This window comes from Aedes albopictus, chromosome 1, assembly GCF_035046485.1.
Source record: "Aedes albopictus strain Foshan chromosome 1, AalbF5, whole genome shotgun sequence".
Classification (NCBI taxonomy): domain Eukaryota; kingdom Metazoa; phylum Arthropoda; class Insecta; order Diptera; family Culicidae; genus Aedes; species Aedes albopictus.
In genome coordinates, this window is record NC_085136.1 from 241638990 (window position 1) to 241662685 (window position 23696).

The 23696-nt window shown below is 40.0% G+C and overlaps 1 protein-coding gene, 4 non-coding genes and 1 pseudogene across 5 annotated transcripts in view; 2 read left to right on the plus strand and 4 right to left on the minus strand.

Annotated features, from left to right (window-relative positions):
• LOC109425310 (plastin-1) overlaps window positions 1–23696 on the minus strand; it is a 189486-nt gene that overhangs the window by 80999 nt on the left and 84791 nt on the right. The gene's annotated exons all lie outside the window — the stretch shown is intronic.
• On the minus strand, window positions 4711–4783 carry Trnak-uuu (transfer RNA lysine (anticodon UUU)). Its single transcript has one exon. It is a non-coding gene; the product is annotated as a tRNA-Lys (tRNA).
• Trnal-caa (transfer RNA leucine (anticodon CAA)) lies at window positions 5407–5528 on the plus strand. Its single transcript has 2 exons — window positions 5407–5444; window positions 5484–5528. It is a non-coding gene; the product is annotated as a tRNA-Leu (tRNA).
• Trnak-uuu (transfer RNA lysine (anticodon UUU)) lies at window positions 5671–5743 on the minus strand. Its single transcript has one exon. It is a non-coding gene; the product is annotated as a tRNA-Lys (tRNA).
• Window positions 13465–21738, plus strand: LOC109411509 (small ribosomal subunit protein uS9-like; annotated as a pseudogene).
• Window positions 19163–19285, minus strand: Trnal-caa (transfer RNA leucine (anticodon CAA)). The gene is made up of 2 exons: window positions 19248–19285; window positions 19163–19207 (listed from the first exon to the last, which is right to left on the minus strand). It is a non-coding gene; the product is annotated as a tRNA-Leu (tRNA).

Below are 23696 nucleotides of genomic sequence, written 5' to 3' on the forward strand. Positions count from 1 at the left end.
GAAAAATGCCCCGCAAAAACAAATTCTAAAATTTATTAATTTTACTGCTTTCCCTGTCGATTTTAAGCCAAATCTTTGTACTTTGGTAACGGACAAGAAAGATGCAAACCTCATAACAGCGATCCAGTGCTGTACCACCTACGAATATGTGCGACTTGCAATGCTAATGCTAATACTAATGCTTTCCCTGTCGATTTTAACCCTCTACTTCCCATGGTTGCTCTAGAGCACCAATGATTTTCGACAAACTCGGGACAAACGGAATTAGATAATTATGATGCAATATTTTTAGAACATGGTTTTAACCTCATAAGTTTAACCCAACTACAAACGACTTGTTTCAATAGTAGAAATATTAACAAATAATCAAAAACCTATTGATTTATAACAAAAAAGTTGTTTATTGACTTTGAAAAATTGAGCCAATTTGCAATAACTTTTGTTCAAGCACTTGCAGCGCAGGACCACGTTGGATCATGTTGAGGTCTTCGGTACACTTATTCCTTGTAAATCAAGAAATAAGTGTACCGAAGACGTCCACACGATCTGAGGTAAATGTGCACTTTTATCAGACTTTTTTGGCGTACCAAAAATAGTGTGATAGTCCAATTTGGGGTGAAACCTGCAATACATATGTATATAGATTACACATTTTGAAAGAGGGAAAAGAACGCTGTCAAGTGAACCCCCCTATTATGTTATAAGAGCCTGGGTCCAGTCATCTAGAAAACCCACGAAGATATAAGTGCTGCTTGCGTTGTTTGCTCACATTTTACGAAATGACAACAGTTTATTAAATTTTATTTATTTTCAATTAAAAAAAACTTTGAAATGTGGAAAATCCCCTATGAGTGATTTTTTCAACTTCAAAATCTTCCTCAAAAAGGCACAAAACTAAAATCTAATGGCTCCTCCGGAAAAATATCCTTAATCGAGCCGGGATCTTGATGGGGACTCACTAGAACCAAGGTAATCTGTCTGCAAGGGGATTACAATCATCAATGACAGAAATTAACTTGTCTAAAGGAAACAGGTTGAGAAAATAATTTTAAAACAAGGGGACATCCATTTAGTAAGGGTTTTTCCTATACTCAATACATTGCTTAATACATACACTTTTCAGAACACTTCTCCTCTCTCCCCCCTCTCCGCGTGGCGTACTTTATGGATGCCCCCGATGTCCAAAAGCATAACAAATTTCAATAAAAAATTACAACCTAGAATAACTCGAACAATCAAAAAAGCCTAAATTTAAAACAATACAAGCAAAAAAGCCTGAATTTGGAAATTTATCAATTATAGGTATTTTGTTTTAACTCATGCTGGAAACTTCGTGCGATTTTCGTAGTAACGTGATAATACGAAACGATCGGTAATGTCAACAATCAGCAAGCTTTTAAACTCACTAACGATTCGTATCGTCAGTTGAATGTAGTCCTGTACAAGTCACATGTAGAGTTCAGTTTGGTATTCGCAGAGATCCCAAAAGGGGGTTTTTCTTCTTCAAAATTCAAAATTCTTCAATCCCGCAAAATGTATCCCTTAATGATGCCGAGTCATCTTCATTGAAAGCTTCCTGCGAATTATTTTCATGCTACTTTGCGTCAGTTTTCTCACGATGTGATACCTCTCAACAAAAAGCGGAAGCTGCTGGCTCAAATCTACCAAGAGACGTTGCTGAACTGGCCATCTTCAATATTACATCGGACATGATCATCGTTGCTTCCGCTGTTTCGAAATCATCGTCAGCAATGTTATACTTAACTGTAGCAAGAACTATGTCTCAACCAACCAGCACGGATTCATGCCTGGTCGCTCTATTGCAAATTACAACGAACCTGGTGGATTTCATCAACACCTGTGTTTGTCATATGGAAGCCAAGACTCATGTTGATGCGGTTTACACGGACCTGAAGACCGCCTTCGACGTTATTGATCATCGCATCCTTCTTTGCAAACTTTCTCGTATCGGTGCTTCGGAGCGATTTCTGCGGTGGTTGGAAAGTTATCTAACTAATCGTGGTCTGCGTGTCCAGCTGGATTCTGCCGATTCTTGTGCATTCAGCAATAAATCAGGCGTTTCGCAAGGCAGTAATCTTGGACCTCTACTTTTTGCGCTGTTCTTCAACGATGTCGTATTATTGTTAGGATCGGAATACGTGCTCGTATATGCGGATGACCTCAACATATGTCTGGCCATAAAATCTGGTGAAGACTGCCTGCGACTAGAAGAACTTATAAATATCTTTGTAGAGTAGTGCAAGCTGAACAAGCTCATAATTAGCGTTGAAAAATGCACGGTAATCACCTTTCCCAATCTAAGCACCCCATCATCTTTGACTACAATATTGATGGGAATGCTCTCGAGCGTATAAACCGAGTCAACGTTTTGGGTGTTATTCTGGACAATCAACTAACATTCAACCAACATATAATCAGCAGATTTTGATAGCAACCTGTCAACTGGGATTCATCACGAAATTTTCCCGCGATTTTATGGATCTCCACTGCCTTAACGCTCTCTACTCCAGTACATCCCATACCTGAAAATGCTTCTATTATATGGACAGCTTATCAGCAACCGTGAAACAATAGAATAGAACGTATCCAGCGCAGATTCATAAGGGTAGCACTGCGGAATTTGCCTTGGCGTGATCCACAAAATCTCCTGCCATGTATTGAGAGATGTCGACTTCTTGGATCGATTCGTTGCAGCGACGGCGAAACATCCAGCAATCTACGTTCGTTGTGAAGTAGCTTAATTTCAAAATTGATGCACCCTCTCTTCTGTCACGCATCAACCTCCGAGCAATGGAGAGGTAACTAAGGTCTTCGGCTTTGCTGTTAACAGAATTTCACAGACATATGGCTTCTACTAACCACTATTGACTGCGTGCGTTCGAACCTTTTCGTTACTCGATGAAATATTTGTTTCTGGTGAAAAATCCAGAAGTTTTAAGAGAAAAGTGTCGAACTCCGGATCAGATTGCTCTAGTGATATGCTTCCAGTTCAAAACCGAACAAGTGGGGCGCTGTATAGAGGTTTCTGATGATTGAAATTTATCTCTCTCTAGCTCACATATGTTTTCATCAGGAAACTGTTTCCTGTGTGAGCCAAAAAGAGACAAATTTCAATCATCAGCAACCTCTATAGAGTACCATAGCGCCCAACTTCCGACATTGTCTTTACGCAAGGCAAAAGCAGCGGAAGTAAAAGAAAAAAAATGTTACTAATTCGGTTTTAAACTGGAAGCATAACATGACATATTTAGATTTAATATTCATGTAGACTTAAGTCTGATAAATTAACAATATAAATAAATAAAGAAATAAAGAAATTTGCCAACTTGACTATATGTTGCCTTCCTAAAAAATACGCAAAACGTGAAAAATTGTGAAGTCGTTAGTGAAATTGAAATGTAAAATTTTGCCTAATTATGTCAAGCCAAACATTTCAATAGGTCCTATCTGCATTTGAGAGGCTCTCTTGGTTCACTTTCTCTTTCAATTATTACAATGTTATGGTACACTTTTCAACTATTTTTGCACTACAAATCAAAAGACAATTGTTTTGACCGTCGTTCAATGCAAGGAGACAATCATAATACAAATAAACAGCTGAGATATCAACGAAAGAGAGGGAAACCAAAGAGAGCCTCTCTTCTGCAGATAGGACCTTTAGACATGTTTGGCCTGATGTATTCGGTTTCCAGTGCATTTTAACAATTCTTTATTACATGACCAAACCTAACCTCAAAATGCTGGACAATGGTCCACTGCACGAATTTATGCTGGCCTGCTTACTCTCACAGAAAATTTGACGTTTGAGCGGGGCCGACACCTCTCAAATGTCAAATTTCGTGTGAGAGTAAGCAGGCCAGCATAAATTCGTGCAGTGGTCCATTCTCATGTCATTTTGACAGATTATACACATGCACGAAAAAGACAACAAACGTCTTCTATTTCACCGACCTCGTTGCCGTCCTTTTCTTGTTCATGTTACGTCTGTAAAAAAGGCCTGAGAATTGTCAAGCATTTTCAACACTAAGTTAATGAAGAATTCTTCATTACACCAACGAACCTAACCTCAAAATGACAAATGACAATTCTCAGGTCATTTTGACAGATGTAATATGAGCATGAATAGGACGGCAACAAGATCGATAAAGTAGAATATATGATCCGCCGTTTTCGTACATGTGTGTGGTCTGTCAAAATGACCTGAGAAGTGAACAGTTTCATGGCTAGCTTTGTTGGTGTAATGAAGAATGTTAAGGTGAAACATCAGGAAATCCCAATGCAATTTTGCATACAAACTTTAAAGGCACAAATCTGACGAACGAAGCATCGAACCAAACCTTATCCTGTTTATCCTGGGTTTGCTCACTTGCAAAAAGAGGCAGCTTTTCCAAATCGAGTGCATTTGTTTGCGATTTTTTAAGATTGGTGCTCTTAAAATCGTGAGTAGGGGTTCAAGTCGGCCATTGTGGCAGCCATATTTGTGTCCTCTGAAGTTTCTCCTTAAACATGGGAACAACAGCGGTCAAATTTCTGTTCCAAACGAGCTCCCAGTCACTCTACAATACGAGCAAAAACTGTCACCTGTTACATTTTCACAGCTCGAGCTCTGACTTTTTAAAGTTACCAGCAACCACACACCCTTGACACAACAACAAGGGTCATCTATCCTTCTGTTAAAAAGATTCTTCCCGCCCGATAAGGGACTTGAACCCTTGACCGTTGGATTAAAAGTCCAACGCTCTACCGACTGAGCTAACCGGGCTACATGTCCCGTGAACTTCTGGTACAAATGACATCACCTGATTAATCATTGAAGATCGAATGCGTAAACGAATTTAATATGGAAATGTTTAGTCACCCATGATTGATCTAAAAGTCATGTTGTTTAACTTGTGTAGATTAATCGCTTAATCATTTTATTGCTACTTCAGTATTGATTTCCAAGCAAAGCAATAAAGTTGATTCATTGTGCATGAGTCACCATGTCATCGTTTCTAATTTCGACAACTATCTGCAAGGAAGTACAGTCAGGTTTTTTTTACGCGGTTTTGATTTACGCGGCCGCGTAAATGAAAACTCCATACAAAAAAAATTTCATCGTCTTATTTTTGCATGATTCGTCGAGAAATGGTGAGATTTTTTTTACGCGGTTTTTTGGATTTTGAACTGAGTTTTTTTTATGCGGTACGTATCCCCCGCGTAAAAAAAAACCTGACTGTATTTCTGAATAATTAAACTTCTTATTGATGATGATGCCCAAGTTCAAAGAAGTCAAGCGCCTTATCTTGCTCGCAGTTGTCTGTGCCACGTGGTTTAACAACAGACAACCGTTTGTGTCACCCTCAATCGATTGCGATAGGACTTTGGCACGCCCCGCACCAACATGTCAGGATGGCCGAGCGGTCTAAGGCGCCAGACTCAAGAGCAATCTTGCCTCTCCCCCAAAGAGGTACTTCCGAGCGTTCTGGTCCTCTCTGAGGGCGTGGGTTCGAATCCCACTTCTGACAGAAATCTTTTTGCCGCCAACTCCAGGGTCAGTAGCTACCAGGCGCTCATGACGCATTGGAGGTTTGTGCATGGAAAATGCAACCAACCACCATACAAGGGGAGAAGTTAAATCGAAGGCCACGGCTAGTAAAAAATAGTCTCCGCCCGAATAGGGACTTGAACCCTAGACCGTTGGATTAAAAGTCCAACGCTCTACCGACTGAGCTACCCGGGCTACGGTGCCACGGAATGTGATCGATGTTGTACTGCTTCTACAGGTAACTCACACACCATGTGAATGAGCAGACGTAGACGAAATTTTCAAATGGACGTTACTCTCATGTACAAGAAATAACAATAATTATTTTATTGCAAGGCGAAATCAAGCTCTCCATCAACTGAAACTGCTAGACTTCAAATTTCAATTGGTGTCACAGTATTGGAGATAATTACGATACTTACAATGATGTCTCGTCAATAAATACCCAATCTTTATAGGATGCCGGTTGGACACTTACCTGCAAAGAAAAAAAGAAAAGAAAGCGATTAATCAGTGTGCACGTCGAACGTGGAACAGGGAAATTGTTGCTTGTGGTTTGCTTTTGCTTCACTGTCAAGTTCAACAACGAGTGATAGGCTAACCTCACATTATTGTCATTCTGGACGAACATTTGAAAAGGGCCTATCTGCTTTTTGTAAACAAACATGTTTCTGTCTCTGCAGGGCCCATCTGCATCCACCCACGCACATCAACACCCTTAACAGATAGCTTGAAGAACACTCTTTCTGATAAGGGTGTTGATGTGCGTGGGTGGATGCAGATGGGCCCTACAGAGACAAAAACATGTTTGTTTACGCAAAGCAGATAGGCCCTTTTCAAATGTTCGTCCAGATATGTATACATCAAACGTGGTGTGATTCTCCGTCATTGATTTTATCATTTCCTATTTATTCTCCTTCCTTCCTTTTTCCCTACTTCATATTGTCTTCCTTTCAGAAGCTTTTGTTTTGGTTTTCGATGCTCGTTGCGCGGTCAAACAAATTCACTTTCCAATGTGTTCTCACAAACACTACATCATGTACAAAATTTCGATCCATTATTTACGCTTTTCTTATTGATTGCTACGCTTCCCCGACCGAGCGTTGGATTGAAAACAAAACATATCTACCTCTGAACTTTTCGTCTTTCTCCCTCATTTTGCAATGGAACATTCGGAAAGCGTTCAAGAGGGGGGGCGGTCCTCGGAGTCAAAAACTGGATTTTTGAACCCTCAAGTACCTCAGCAGATTTTTCCCCGAGATGAGCAATAGAGGGTGTGTCAGAAAGTAGTTAAACAATATTCAGAAGCTATTCAAAGCTGAGTTAGTAATCTCGTTTCGGTTATTCTGGTCATTGTATTATATTTATTAGATTTAACGTAAGCCTGGCCTATTATATCATATAATCAAGTTAAGTTTGCAGCAAGCTTGAAGATATTTGGATATAATTGAGTATTATTGAGGATATGGTTTTATGTATACACTAGGGTGGGTCAACGTTGTATGGGAAAATTTAAAATTGATGAGATTCAATCAGATCAAAGTTTTTTAGATGCATTTTGAGGTCCCAAACAACTGCGCAAAATTTGGGCATGATTGTTTTAGCCTACATTTTGCGCATCGTGGTTGTATGTAATTTTACATGAGGAAACATACTTTTTCGTTTTTTTTTTCTTGAAAGTTTCTCGAATTGAGTTTTTAAAAGAAAAATGTATTGATTTTTTGGTTTCAATGTTTCATACGAAAGAGCACATTTTTCTGAACCACTATGATTTTTTTTTTCAGATTTTTAGAACTTTATTTTGGTACCTAAAATTAATATCAGAGATTTTTTGAAATCACATTTTGACAGCTGGGCAACTGCTTGACAGCTCCGCCCAGTACAAAATGCGATGAGGAGTGATTCGACAAATCGCTTCCACACAAACTTCAAACTGATTTTTAAATAGGTTCCCGGGCACCAAAATTCATGAAAATTTAGATTTAGGCTCAGTTTGGTATGCAGATCCAGAATATGAAATTATCGCAACACCGCTAAAGAAGCCAATTGTTATATACCATATAACCGCTGATGTAAAAGTATATTTCAGGATGTGTCGAAAAACTTTGTCGAAGACCGCACAGCGATCCGATGCATGAGGGAAAAGATATACTCTTGGCATTCGGGCCAAAAATTCAGATTTTTTCTACATGTTAAGGACAAACGTCTTGAAATTCCGCTTCAATAGTGCATCAGAACTTCATACGCACAAATCTCAAGAAGCAAGCTTCAAACAATGCATTTCATTATTCTGTTCTTGCTCACTTGTAATATACTTTCAATAATAAGATCAGGTGCGCTGGTTTTCTTTACGAAGAGATTTGTGCGCTCCTAATTGCGAGTAGGTGCCAAAGTTGGCCATTGTGAGGGCCTATTCCGTCAAAAATACCCACAAGGTTATTTCTGGCTGAAAATTTGATAAAAATAACTGATTTTTGAAGCATCAGTTTTCACTGTTACGGTTCCAACAACGCGGGGTATGATCATCTCATGGGACGTCATGGTCTCGGAGGATTGAGCGAAAACGGAGAGCTGTGTGCAAAGTTTTGTGGTAGCAAACCATATGGTGATTCGGAGATCGCTTTTTCTCCCTCGACAAGGGTTGACGTCACGGAACCATGCTGCGGATATTCAGGAAAGTATTAGGGTAACTCTCGCTGAGACCGTCCCACTATTTACACCATGTCTTAAAAAATGTTTAAGGTGGCGATTTTCTGAAAGTCCTCCCCAAAAAAGTAAGGAAAATGCATTTGGTTAATCAAATTGGTGGACCCCCCCGTTAGTTAGAGCCACAAGCATTTTGGTGAACCCCTCGATTTTGGTCAATTGTTGGCTCATTTAAACCGTTATAACTCGAAAGTTTCGCCAGAAACCACTTAAAAACTATAGGTTGATGGAAAGAGAAAAGATAGAGGTACTCTTTGCAGTTATAAAAAGTTTGGTCGGCCATATTGATTTCGGCCGCCATCTTGAATTTATCTACCAAAACATTTTTTTCACCATGTTTGCAACCACCGATTTTCAATTTGTTTGCGTCAATTGAAAGCTGGGACATTTTTACACAACATATCCAAAATTTAGAGATGTATCTTTTTCCTATCAAAAGTTATCTGCACTTTTGTAAATCATGACACGATTTCTCCATACATTTCCATGCGCACCGGCAATGACACGCAACAGCATCAAAGTTGGCGCCTGCTTGTATACACAAACACACCTGCAGCAAAATTAGGGCAAATCGGAGGTTCGTTCTCATTTTTAACTGTTTCTCAACGATGCGGGCATTGATTTTTAAACTTTTTTGGTGTTTTGAAAAGCTGAAACTTTCAACTTTTCATTAGTGGATTCAGATTTAGAATAAATGTTCGTAAACACTGTGAAATAACGCTGCATTTATGTAAACAATCGGCACCTGGCCCAGTGCGCAAAAGTGGCATGATTCACAAAAGTGCAGATAAGTTTTGATAGGAAAAAGATACATCTCTAAATTTTGGATATGTTGTGTAAAAATGTCCCAGCTTTCGATTGAAAATTTGAAAATCGGTGGTTGCCAACATGGTGAAAAAACAGTTTTGGTATAAAAATCAAAGATGGCGGCCAAAATCAATATGGCCGACCTAACTTTTTATAACTGTAAATAGTAGCCCTATCTTCTCTCTTTTCAACAGCCTATAGTTTTTAGGTGGTTTCTGGCGAAACTTTCGAGTTATAACGGTTTAAATGAGCCAACAATTGACAAAAATCGAGGGGTCCGCCAAAATGCTTGTGGCTCTAACTAACGGGGGGGGTCCACCAATTTGATTAACCAAATGCGTTTTCCTTACTTTTTTGGGAAGGACTTTCAGAAAATCGCCACCTTAAACATTTTTTAAGACATGGTGTAAATAGTGGGACGGTCTCAGCGAGAGTTACCCATTAGCGTAAATGTTCAAGAACGCTTTCATTGTCACTGTCGAGAAGAAGGAGAGGCAAGAGGAGCGAAGGATAGAAACGCGATAGAGTGAGCAAAAACACGAGGAGCCAAAACCGTCACCCATCAGCGTTATTCGGATCTCAAAAGAAAGTAAAACGCTCATAGGCTGGATAAAAGAGCGTGGGCCGACGAATGCGAGAAAGCCACAAATACCGGCGATATTCGTCTTCTCTACGATATCAAACGTCGCCTTATTTAGACTAAAATAAATATTACGATATAAGCGACTCGACTGGCCAGTTGAAATGCTGGTTCGAGCACTTTAGACACCTTCTGTGTCGGTCTCGTTACCAACATCTCAGCATGATGCGCAAAGGGTTCGACGCATTACCCGTGCCGTGTTGACACCGAAGTTCCATCATTGCCTGAGAAAGCAACAGCCACCTGTAGCATGAAATCAAGCCCCGAGGGAGCTTTCTTGTGAAGATCACCAGACTGATAAGAGCAACGATGAACGGTGTGCAGAACAGCGTATGGATTTTGCGTGAACTACACTAGTTTACAAAATAAAACGAAAGTCGTGAACTTCTGTCAACGACCAAAATTTTTGAAGCACAATTTAGCGCTGATTTCGAAACAGTGCTTCAAAAAATTTTAAGTAGAACAGTTTTTGAGTTTTAGCTCAATATCGAGTTTTACAACTTTTAAAAAAAGGAAATTTACTAAAATTCAAATATCTTGCGTTTTGTTCAACCAATTCTAAATCTTTTTCCATAAATTAAAAGCTGAACATAATACCATTCGATTATCTGAAAGCAGGTTTTGTGTCAGATTGATGAATTTCAAGATATTGGCAAGTTTTAGGGACAATCTCCTTAAGGTTTGGCACAATTTCCAAAAATATGTGAAGAAATGTATTTTTTCAATGAGAAAAAAACAATAATTATTATTATTATTAAATTATTTAATAATTCTTTCTCGACGTTTATTTGATATATTTGATATATTATATGTAGAGTTAAGTACCTATTAGACTGTTTGTCAATTGAGCAAATATTTGTCATTTTTTAACAAATATATTTGACAAATAATGTAATGGCCAAATATGTTTGACCAAATAAGTAAGGGGAAATATTTGGTTGTTATATGCTATGCATTGACAAATAATCGCCTACTTGTCGATAGTCAAATATTTTACCCATGACAGTTGAATTCCATTTCTGTTTTCGGTTCCATTTTCATGTCGGTTTTTGTGACCGGGATTGAGATTGTATGGCAAAACCCAAGACAGAGGATTTGCTTTGCCACCCCGAAAGTATACCAGAAGAACAATTCCATCACCGGCTGGGGGCCGCGTTTATCAGAAGCCCCAATCGTCATCGGAAGACCCTCTTCGCCGCTGAAAGACTCGTCGTAACAGCTATTACGCCTCCAGGAGGGCCAACCCGCCGCCCGCCGGAAGGACTGCTTGGCCACTCCGAAGCCCATCTTGTCACCAGAAGGTCCACTGAGTCGGCCTACTTTATCGCTGGAAGGTTTGTTTTATTGCCAGACGACCCAGACAACCAGAACTCGCATAAAAATGCACAGATTTCATCATATTAATACTAATATACCTCACAATCGCATAACTGTCAACCCTATGTGCAACCAAAGTGCGAAATTCACCGCAATACACGGTATTTTGATGTTTTCAAGCGATGAACGAAACATTATCGCATAATTACACCAGCAAACTCGCAAAATAACATTCGAAATCTCATTTTGCGATTTCATCTTATTATGACATCTCTACTTGCATTAGTATGTCTATTAACTCGTACAAATGCATTAGCGAATTTGTTTACGTATACATTCAAACTCATATTAGAAAGAACCTGTTATGCGTACATGATGCGATGTGAAATGTGATAACAAAGAAAAATTTGCTCTCTGCTTGTGATTGTCGTGTGAATTCGTTGCAGAAGGGAAAAATCATTCGGCAGTGAACTATTTTTCAACATAAAATAAATCAGTGGTCTTAGTGATTCAATTTTTGACTCGGTCCTGGTAGAAAAAAATACCGAACTTTACGTTTAGCTTCGAGTTGCTTGCCGAACAGAACCATATTCGAACAACACAGGTAAGTTAGTTTGGTATGGGAAAACATTGAGATGAGTTAGAGTATCATCACAATTTATCAGCTTATTTCTTAAGAAAAATTAAGAAAGTGTAAGGTATCAGTTGTTAATCCAAAAGTGATAGGTTTGACACTGGGAGCGGCATGAGTTGCCCTTTTTTGTTTTAATAAAAACAAGTCGCATAATACGATTCATAACATCGCAATATAGTACACGTCGTTAATCGCAGATGATATCGCTTCAACTCATACAGCGCTATTCTTGTTCCGTCAATGCACGCATATCGCCTCCACTTTTGCACGCATAGAACATATTCGCCGCATTTTATGCGATGAAACTTTTACGGTTAGTTGCACGCCCAACACGGTCGTAAACTTCATTAAACGTGTAAATTGGTTGTCTGGGGAACCACTCCGACGCAAGACAGTCCCGTTTTGCCACCGACATTTGCTTTGCTACGGGGTGCTCCGCTCCTGGAAGAGCCGCCACAAGTTTCGCTTCGTCACCCCAAGGAACGCTGTCCCGCCTTTGTACTCGTGTCACTGCCGTGAGGTCCAACGTCTCTGAGAGCCCGTCTCGTTGCCACCCGCTTTGTAGAACAGTGAGCACCTACGCTGTCCCGCCACGTGGTAACTAACTTACGGTCTACGAATGATTGACGTCAAATAAAATAAATTTCAGGGTCAAGCACCATGCCCGCCGTTTACCAAATCCTGTAATAACTAAAGTCCATCCTGTTACCGCCGTTTTTAGCATCAACACTGTCTGCCATCGCTTCAGTGGAACCCTAATACCTCAGCCGGTGAGCCGAAGAAACCAACCAGTTGTATACCGTTTCATTCAAGACGTCCAATAAACTTGTTCAGTTGCATGAATGTCAAAGCATTTAAACGAAGTATCTACCATATTTGGAGGTAGCTATCGACTGAGGGATCTGGAAACCTGGGACGATTTTCGGTTGTGTATTGTGTGTCTGTATGTTAAATAAATAGAAATGTGAACCGAATTCTGCGAATATTATTAGTATTCTAGAAGTGGATCCCAACGTTTTTAGAACGAAAGCGATTAACACTTCTAATTTCCTGAAAGTTATGTCCAATAATCCATAAGGATGAACTACTGAAAGAATATAAGAACTATCATAGAAGGATCTTTTTGAATGATTCCAGAAGAATTTCCGAGAGGAGAAATCTCAGAAGAAATTTAGGAAGAATTTCCAGAATGGTTCCTGAAAATAACCAGTATGAAACTTCAGAAGGAATACCGAGAGAAAGTCTTAAAGAAATCTAACATTTTTGAGGAGTGTCAGAATGAACTTTTAAAGGAATCCCAGTAGAAATATTCGGTATGATCCCAAAAGGAATTTTTAAAAACTCAGAAAGAACTAGGTACTGGATAAATTTTAAAAGCGTCTCAAGGTGATTTTTTTTGCAAAAATCCCTGAAAAAACATCTGAATGAATTTTAAGACCAAATTCCAAAAACAAAACAAAAAGGAACTGCAAGTAAAATACCAGAATAAAATCCAAGGGAAATCCTCGTAAGTATTCTTTGGAGACATTCAGATGGACCTCCATGAGGTATCCCAGAAAAAAATAACTCCTGATAAATAATCCAGGAAGGAAATTCAGAGAGAATAATGGAACGAACTACTGGAGGAATATCAGAAGGATCCTCACTACCGTGTGCAGCATACTTAATCATTTATTTTAGGCTCATGCGCCACAGGCATAACGGAGCCGGTGTGCAGCATAATTGTCCAATGTTATATGGGAATCCCTATTAACATGGGACAACTATGCTGCACTCGGCTGCCCAGAAGAAATGAAAAATATGATATTGAAAATGTCGCACATCAGGTTTTAACACTGATCAAAAGCTAGTCAAATTTCGGGGGTATCAGGCATCAAAAAATGGCAAATGTAATACTGTTCCAAACATCATTCAATGGGTTTGTTTCGTAAATTCATCACTTTTAATGAGTCGTAAGCCACGTTCGAAAACTGATTAAAAACTGTCAACTTGGCAATGGTGTCCGAAAGAAGATTTTGTGTACATATACGGATATCGTAAAGGCACACAAGGAACCTGTCAAGGCTGTCCAGGTTTTCGGACGCAAAAAAAAAACAACCACCATCCCAAGCGTTGCAAGTGTTTGCTACGCGTGAATGGCTGCCCGCTGGACCAGATCAAACCCAAGATTCTGCAGTATATGCTCCAGAAGCTGCTGCTGTTGTTCGGCAAGGAAATGTTTGTCAGTGTCGACATCCTGATCCGCGTTTCCGGTGGTGGTCATGTCACCCAAGTCTACGCCATCCGCCAATCCATTCCCTAGGAGCTGGTTTCTTTCTACCAGAAGTATGTGTATGAAGCCTCTCGCAAGGAACTGAAGGATATCCTGATTCCTGGCCGTATCTTGGCCGTACCCTGCTGGTTGCCGATCCCCGCCTTTGCAAACCGAAGTAGTTTGGAAGTCCAGGTGCCCACACTCGTTACCAGGGATCGTTTAGTTAAACTCTTGCATTCGGTTACAATTTTTGTTTTGCTCTGCTGGTCGTAGTTATTTTGTATTTCTCAGTTCAATAAGTGTTCCATTTTCTGGCGCAATTTGAAATTAAAGAAAGAACCAGTAATATCACCCGTAAATGAATGAAGTTTGATATTTATGTCGAAGGGCATGTTTAAGCTCACTTTCACCGAACACAGCACTTGTCAAAGCTTTTGATCAAATATGTTTGTGTCAAATATTTGATCACCAATTACTGTGACAAATATATTTGATCCGATTTGATCAAATATTTGTCAAAACTTAAAGCGCAGTTTCGAGTTCGAAAGGAATCGCTCAAGAAACTTCTTGAGTGATTCCTGGCAGAAACTTTCTTCGGTGACTGCCATTTGAACTGTCATTTCTTCGCTACTGCGTACTGCGATCGAAGAAAAACCGGTTTCTTGAGCGATTCAGGCAAGGAATATCCCATGCATCAAGATAGGCTGAGAAATTCCTTCTGATCTGCAAACAGTGCTTAACGAAGCAAATATTTGGCATCATAGCAAACAGTCTAATGGCACCTTTACAGTAAAAAAACAGCTTAATCGGAGCATTGATTACGGAGAATGAGATGTGTGAAGTGAACGACTTTGCTTAAAAATAGAACAAAAATCGATTTCAAATCATCAGCCTTGTATGGAAAGTCGTAAAAAATTTCCGCTCTACTGTATTTTTTTTCCTTCCCGTTTTCGAATTCAGGGCATGATTCTACACCAAAAACGATCATTAGCTTACCAAGTTCAAAAATGCTGTAAACTAGTGCTATCCAGTTCATTTGAATCTCGATGGGGACTACGACAAGGTGATGGACTTTCCTGCCTACTATTCAACATCGCCCTGGATGGTGTTGTGCAACGAGCCGGGCTCAACATCCGGGGTACGATCTTCTCAAAATCCAAAATCAAAATCCGGCCAATTTGTCTGTTTTGCGGACGACATGGGTATTATTGCTAGAGCATTTGGAACGGTGGCAGAACTGTACACCCGCCTAAAACATGAAGCAGCAAAGGTCGAACTGGTGGTGAATGCGGCTAAACAACATGCTGATAGGTGGGACCGAGCGAGACAGGACAAGCTTTGGCAGCAATGTTACGATAGACGGAGATACTTTAGAAGAATTCGTCTACCTCGGCTCCTTGCCAATGATGCAAAATATCACCTAACGAATGCTCAATCAACTTATCAATTGTATTTTTAACGCTTGCGATTGAAATATGCATTGCTCAACGATGACCAGAGACAAAGAGGAGGCAAAACGAACATGATGTAACTCACCAGCGATTTTGCACACATCTGTCAGTGCCGCCACATGCTCACCCGAACAGCCGAACAACACCGATTGGGATGGTTTTAGAAGCTACGGCACGAACGCTCGACACGCATACAGAAGCAACATTCGCATGTACCGACACCACACCAATAACGCTCCCAGCCTACGATGCTTCGCGATAAGTTGATCGAAAAGCATCGAAAGCGATGAAAAGACAGGCTTGGCGCAACAGCTCAACGACGAAAAGGAGCAGCCAAGAATACTGATCAACGTCGAGTCTGTTCGTGTGCTATTCGTACGGGTGGTTGGTTTTATAAAGCGAGGTAAGGTGATAACATATTCGTTGTCGAAAGCGAATCGCATCATTTCGCGAATGTTTTCACAAAATAGCAAGCTTGCTCCTTGCTAACGGCTGACAATAACGTGAGCCGTGAAATACGAAGATACATCATCAGTGAAAATCGTGCCTATTACGGGAGGAATAGCGGTCAAAAAGGTTCACCCTCGCACCAAATGTACCAGTACAAGACGCTAATAAGAGCGGTGGTCCTGTACGGACACGAGACATGGACGATGCTCGAGGAGGACCTGCAAGCACTTGTAGTTTTTGAGCGACGCGTGCTAAGGGCGATCTTTGGCGGCGTGCAGGGGAACGGTGTGTGGCGGCGAAGGATGAACCACGAGCTCGCTGCATTCTATGGTGAACTCAACATCCTGAAAGTGAATAACGCTGGACGGATACGGCGGGCAGGGCATGTTGCAATAATGCCGGACAGCAACTCAGCAAACTTGGTATTCGCGAGTGATTCGGTTGGTACAAGAAGGCGTTGGAGTGCAAAGAGCACAATGGGCCGACCAGGTGGAGCGCGACTTGGAGAGAATTGGGCGTGACCGAGAATGGAGAACGGCAGCCACGAACCGTGTATTATGGGGGATACATATTGTTGATTCAGTTTTATCTTGAATTTGATGTAACACTAAATAAATGATTGAATGTATGGCCACGACATCGATGAGTTAATACTTCCTCGATGTGTTTCTTCGGAGATTGTAGTTCTTCTTTTTCTCTGCCTGATTCTGCTGAATACTCTGATGAGCGGTTTCTCGTAGTTCGCTGCGTGCTTGTACGAAGTCTTCCTGAAGTTCGTGCTGTATTACCTCATGCAGAAGTTCATCCTCCTTGTTCCTCATCTTCACACCGGTCAGCAGTTCGAACAACGTAGCCGGGATCGCACGCTACCAGCTGTTGTTCAAGCACTTCTGGACACTGGCAACATGACTGAACCATGCTTCGGGCCTTTCGATTGGCAACTTCGTCAACATTGGGATAATGATTACGGTGGACGCGTTCCACCTGACCATTACCACGGAGAACTCCTGTGACAATTGCGTGTAGCATAATACCTTCGTCGGAACAGAACTTGGTGAAGACCTTCGGCGTAAAGACTGCCTCTCGATCGCTGATAATCCTGCGGTGATTCCCGAAAATGTTGAAGATCATCCGAAGCTTCTTCAACGTTTCCTCGACTTCTGTAGATTTCATCGAGAATAGCCAGACAAACTTCGTGAATCCGTCGATCACTGTCAAGTTGTAAATGTACGCCTTCCGTGTCGATGGCATCGGTCCGATGTGGTCAACATGCAGTGTGTCAAACGGTACATCTACCTTCGGAATTGGCTTCAGCTCTTCTTCTAGTTTTGCGCGCTTCTTTTCGCTAAAGATGCAAGGAACAAACGTGGCGATATAGTTCTTGATCTTGCCCTTGCAGCCCTGGGATATAGTAGGTCACCGTTGATTCATTCCTTCGTTTTCTTCACACCGAAATGGCCTTTTTTCCGAATGTATTGCGATTTTCGAGCGGTAACTTCGAGTCGGTAAACATTGCAACGCTTTTGAACGTCCACCTTCAAAAAGTTTCGATTTTGGATTGATAATAATTATTTTAATTATAACCGATTATTAACGAGTTGAAAAGTACGCAACAAATTCAGCTTCCTTTTGCCTCCAACAAACATTTTCGAGATCATGTCATTAGGCCATATGAATAAAGCCGAGTAAGTATTCTTTACTCAGATCTCTGTGAGGATTCACAGAAATTTATTCTACGGCTTCACACAGATTAAGTGTTACCAGTTGGGATAAAGGGTAAACGCTGCGCCTTTTTTGTTGCTTGTTTTGTGCCTCTTTTGTCTGACAATAGGAGGCAATCAGTGAAGTACTAGATTGAAAGTAGTGAGCTGGATTTTAGTATGGTGAGATAATCAAATCTCCATTTCTGCAATGAAATGGAGCAAACAGCGTGGGTTATATGATTTATTGACTAATTTGATGCTATTTGAGCAAAAGTTTGTGTAACTGTGATGTTGTATTATTTATTTCTTGCAACTTCAACAACACAGTTACCTAAACTTTTGCTCAAACAGCATTAAATTGGACATGCAATCATATAACCCACACTGTTTGCACCATTTTATTGCAGAAATGGAGAATTGATCATCTCACCATACTAAAATCCAGCTCACTACTTTCAATCTAGTACTTCACTGATTGCCTCCTATTCTCTTCTCTGGTAGCATCCTATTTTATGAGTATCTTAAAACAAGCGTGTGGAGCATGTTGTAGACATATTTTCCTCTCTCCGAGAAGGTATCCAATATGTTGCATTCTTTATTACACCAACAAACCGAACCCCAAAATGACTGACAACTCTCAGGTCATTTTGACAGATGTAACGAGCATGAAAATAACGAAAACAAGATCGATATATAGTTCGACTTTTTCGTGCATTCTTTATTACACCAACGAACCAAACCTCAAAATGACTGACAAATCTCAGGTCATTTTGACAGATTCAACATGAGCATGAAAAGGACGGCAAAAAGATCGATAAATTAGAATATATGATCTGTCTTTTCGTGCATGTGTGTCGTTTGTCAGAATGACCTCAGAAATGTCAAACATTTTCATGGCTAGCTTTGTTGGTGTAATGAAGAATTTTGATAGATGTAATACGAGCATGAAAAGGACGGCAACAAGATCGATAATGTAGAATATATGATCTGTCTTTTTTGTGCATCTATAGCAACATGTAGTCGTCTTCTTCGCATGTCAATCAAAAAATCTTTGGAAAACTCAATACACATTCTGTGATTCAGTGTTGAAAAATTCATTTCGTCATATCTAAATTCAATCACCTACAGCTCATTTTAGAAGCTGAACCTGAGAATATGGTATATGAAAAACTTGTGCAGCTAGACCAGTTCTGCAAGAAAGTCACGGAAAAACTGCTATTTTTCGAATATTTAAGGTAAATGTCACGGACTACCTTCGAAAAATCCCAATGATATTCACGGTGAATATCATTTGGCATTTTTCGAAGGTAGTCCGTGACATTTACCCTAAATATTCGAAAAATATCAGTTTTTCCGTGACTTTCTTGCAGAATTGGTCTAGCCGCACAAGTTTTTCATATACCATATTCTCAGGTTCAGCTACTAAAATGAGCTGTTGGTGGTTGAATTTTGATATGACGAAATGAATTTTTCAGCACTGGTGATAATACAAAGAGAGGATCGATGAAGAGAACTCGAAAATGCCAGTTAGGCCCAAATGAAAAATCAGTGTCGATATCTTTTGTGCAATGGTACTGACTTGATGACGAGGGACAACGTCACCCAAGTCCCCATTTCAATCAGCAAATCCATCTGCATCACAAAAAGCTTCTTGTCAGAAGTGGGATTCGAACCCACGCCCTCAGAGAGGACCAGAACGCTCGGGGTGCACCTCTTGTTGGAAGAGGCAAGATTGCTCTTGAGTCTGGCGCCTTAGACCGCTCGGCCATCCTGACATGTTGAAGCTATTTATATTAACATAGCTCATTGAACACCACCGGGCACTATGTCGCTTTGTTTCGAACGCCTTTATCGCCAGTTTGTTCAAACGATGACTACTAGTACTGAGCAGAGCGGTGTAACACAATACCACATGCTTGTCAGTCACAGACGTCGCGCCATGTGACGAACGTTGTTGGTGGCAAGCGGTCGTCAGAGCTAGAGAAGTTCCGATTAATTAGTCACATTAACGACGGCACCGGTTGGAATATAAACATTTGAAGCGCAGTAGCTACGTCGCTCCCTAAAAGGTGCGCGCGGTCAGCTCTTTGCAGCACGAATGCAAAACCAGTTGTACCTACCTAAGTATGTACCTCTCTCTAAACACATCACAAATTCCATCACGAACCTGTCTGTTCCCTGGATTATTCCCTCCCGCGCGCCTTACCAGGCTTTCTTATCCAGTGTTTCTCAGATGAACCGACATATGCAGATTACTTCCGCGTTTTTAAACAGTGATACAGTACGAACAGACTGAAAAAAAAAATATATGATGTAGAGAAAATCCTTTTAGAATAAAACTTTGGAGTGATAACTCGGGTAATTTTGATTCAGAACATTGGATTAAAAAGGTAGTTAGCTAACAATAAAAACATGATACCATCCTTTGTGTATTTTTCCACTTGAATAGAATAATGAAATTAAGTTTTGGTCTTGGCAGAGTACAGATATGTTAAATCCGGTCTCTTAGATCACCCTCTCATGGGTCGTAGTTTGACGACCACTGACTGTGCTTAGCGCCAATGAAGTCTTCGTTGTTCAGGGTCCATACATGTTGAATCCCGAAAAACTACCCCGCAAGGCGATCGTGCGAGCAAGAAAATCCTTGTCTCTTCTCTCTAATGGTACTTGTTTATCGTTCAAGGTCGTTAGATTGGAATTTATGTTCGTCGTTTTAAATGAGCCGCTCCAGCCCGCAACGCAACCACTAAGCTAAGCTGGAACAAGTTTTCTACATATGACCTCAATCGGTATTTGACTGGTTTACACACGGGTCTACTTCTTCCAGCTAATGTCAAACTCAATCCATTTCAGTTGACATCTTTAATCCGATCATCTGCGAGAGAGAAATTTACGGATATTTTATTTGTTGGACAAACTATTTTGTAAAAAAGAAATATTTGTTGTCTGGACTTTTCTAATAATTTCTTTTCAAATGGAAGATTGAGTCTTTAGCGTTCCTTGTTTTCTGCTCGGACTACACACTTTGTAATATGTTCAGATGGAAGAAGATATGGTGCAACCTGATTGCGCTGTGCAGTGTCCACTTTGTCCACAATCCTTGATAAGGACCCCCGATGCGATCGATCGTGCCCATGTTATCTTTCGCAATATGTCACACAATGTGTGCCACCACAAGTACAAGTTCTTTGGAATTCGCGCGTTCGAACCGGCAACGCAACGACGACCAACCACCCCACGTACGTCAATCACCAATTGAGATGTGTCGTTCCTGTTGGTCTCGCTGGCTCAACTCGTCTCGTTCGTTGGCTGTGGTCTAATAAAACAAATCTTTATGTTATGGTTGTCACATACAGTCCCACCAGAACATCAACTGGAAGGTAGTTGAACGGCAACGACGTGATGATGACAAATTGATTCCACAGAAGGACATCATCGTTGTTGGAAGCGACACAAAGGGAGATAAATGATCATCTGATATGCAACGAACCGGTTGCAGTTGCAACGAATTGCAATTTTGTTGCTAGTTTATGATTTAAAAAGCATTGGTAATTCATTTATCTATTGTACCTATATGTTAAATAATGGGGCACGTTTGGCGTAGTACTAGATTTGTAGTAATGAGCTGAATTTTAGTATGGTGAGAAGGTCAATTCTCCGTTTTTGCAATGAAATAGTGCAAAAAACGTGGGTATTATGATTACTTGCCTAATTTGATGCTGTTTGAGCAAAACTTTGGATAAGTATGTTGTTTATGTTGCAAGAAATAGAGAAAACAACAACACTGTTGCCCAAAATTTTGCTCAAACAGCATCAAATTAGGCAAGGAACCATAACACCCACGCTTTTTCCACCATTTCATTGCAGAAACGGATAATGGGGCACGTTCGGTGTAGTACTAGATTTGTAGTAATGAGCTGAATTTTAGTATGGTGAGAAGATCAGTTCTCTGTTTCTGCAATGAAATGGTACAAAAAGCGTGGGTATTATGATTCCTTGCCTAATTTGATGCTGTTTGAGCAAAACTTTGGATAACTATGTTGTTCATGTTGCAAGAAATGAAGAAAACAACAACACTGTTGCCCAAAGTTTTGCTCAAACAGCATCAAATTAGGCAAGGAATCATAATACCCACGCTTTTTGCACCATTACACTGCATAAACGGAGAATTAACCTTCTCACCATACTAAAATTCAGCTCATTACTACAAATCTAGTACTTCACCGATCTGTTCTATTGACCTTCCCACCATACTAAAATTCAGCTCATAACTACAAATCTAGTACTTCGCCGATCTGTCCTATTCTAAATTCTACACTATAGGACAGATCGATGAAGTACTAGATTTGTAGTAATGAGCTGAATTTTAGTATGGTGAGAAGGTCAATTCTCCATTTCTGCAATAAAATAGTGCAAAAAGTGTGGGTATTATGATTCCTGGCCTAATTTAATGCTGTTTGAGCAAAACTTTGGGCAACAGTGTTGTTATTTTCTCCATTTCTTGAAACATAAACAACATAGTTATCCAAAGTTTTGCTCAAACAGCATCAAATTAGGTAAGGAATCTTAATACCCACGCTTTTTGCACCATTTCATTGCAGAAACGGAGAATTGACCTTCTCACCATACTAAAATTCAGCTCATTACTACAAATCTAGTACTACACCGAACGTGCCCCATTAGGACGCAATCAGTGAAGTATTAGATTGAAAGTAGTGAGCTGGATTTTTGTATGGTGAGAAGATCAATTCTCCATATCTGCAATGAAATGGCGCAAACAGCGTGGGTTATATGATTTCTTGCTTATTTTGATGCTGTTTGAGCAAACGTTTGGGTAACTGTGTTATTGAAGCTGCAAGATATAAATGATACAACAACAAAGTTATCCAAACTTTTGCTCCAACAGCATCAAATTGGGTTTTTAAATTAAGAAAAATGTATTAATTTTATGATTTTATACGAAAGAGCACCTTTTTCTGAGTCACTATGATTTTTTTCAGATTTTTAGAACTTTTTTTGGTACCTAAAATCAATTTCAAAGACATTTTTTGAAATCACCTTTTGACAGCTGGGCAACTGTTTGACAGCTCCGCCCAGTACAAAGTGCGACGAGGGGTGATTCGACAAATCGCTCCCATACAAACTTCAAATTGATTTTTAAATATGTTCCCGGACTCCAAAATTCATGAAAATTTGGATTTCAGCTCAGTTTGACATGCAGATTCAGAATATCGAACAATCTCAACACCGTTAAAGAAGCCAATTAGTCAAGAAATCATATACCCCACATTGTTTGCGCCATTTCATTGCAGAAATGGAGAATAGGACAGATCGATGAAGTACTAGATTTGTAGTAATGAGCTGAATTTTAGTATAGTGAGAAGGTCAATTCTCCGTTTCTGCAATGAAATGGCGCAAAAAGCGTGGGTATTATGATTCCTTGACTAATTTGATGCTGTTTGAGTAAAACTTTGGATAACTATGTTGTTTATGTAGCAAGAAATGGAGAAAACAACAACACTGTTGCCCAAAGTTTTGCTCAAACAGCATCAAATTAGGCAGGGAAACATAATACCCACGTTTTTTGAGCAATTTCATTGCAGAAACGGAGAATTGACCTTCTCACCATACTAAAATTCAGCTCATTACTACAAATCCAGTACTTCACCGATCTGTCCTATTGACCTTCTCACCATAATAAAATTCAGCTCATTAATACAAATCTAGTACTACACCGAACGTGCCCCATTGATCATCTCACCATACAAAAATCCAGCTCACTACTTTCAATCTAGTACTTCACTGATTGCGTCCTAGAGGACATGTTCGGTGTAGTACTAGAATTATAGTATAGAGCTAAAATTGTGTATGGTGAGAAGGTGAATTCTTCGTTTCTGCAATGAAATGGTGCAAAAAAGCGTATTATGATTCCTTGTTTAATTTGATGCTGTTTGAGCAAAACTTTGGGTAACTGTATTGCTTATGTTGCAAGACATTGAGAAAACAACAACCAAAGTTTTGCTCCAAAAGCATCAAATTAGGTAAGGAATCATAATGCCTACGCTTTTTGCACCATTTCGTTGCAGAAAAGAAGAATTAATTTTTTCACCATACAGTTCTAGTAATCTAGAACTACACCGAACGTGTCCTCTAGGACGCAATCAGTGAAGTACTAGAATGGAAGTA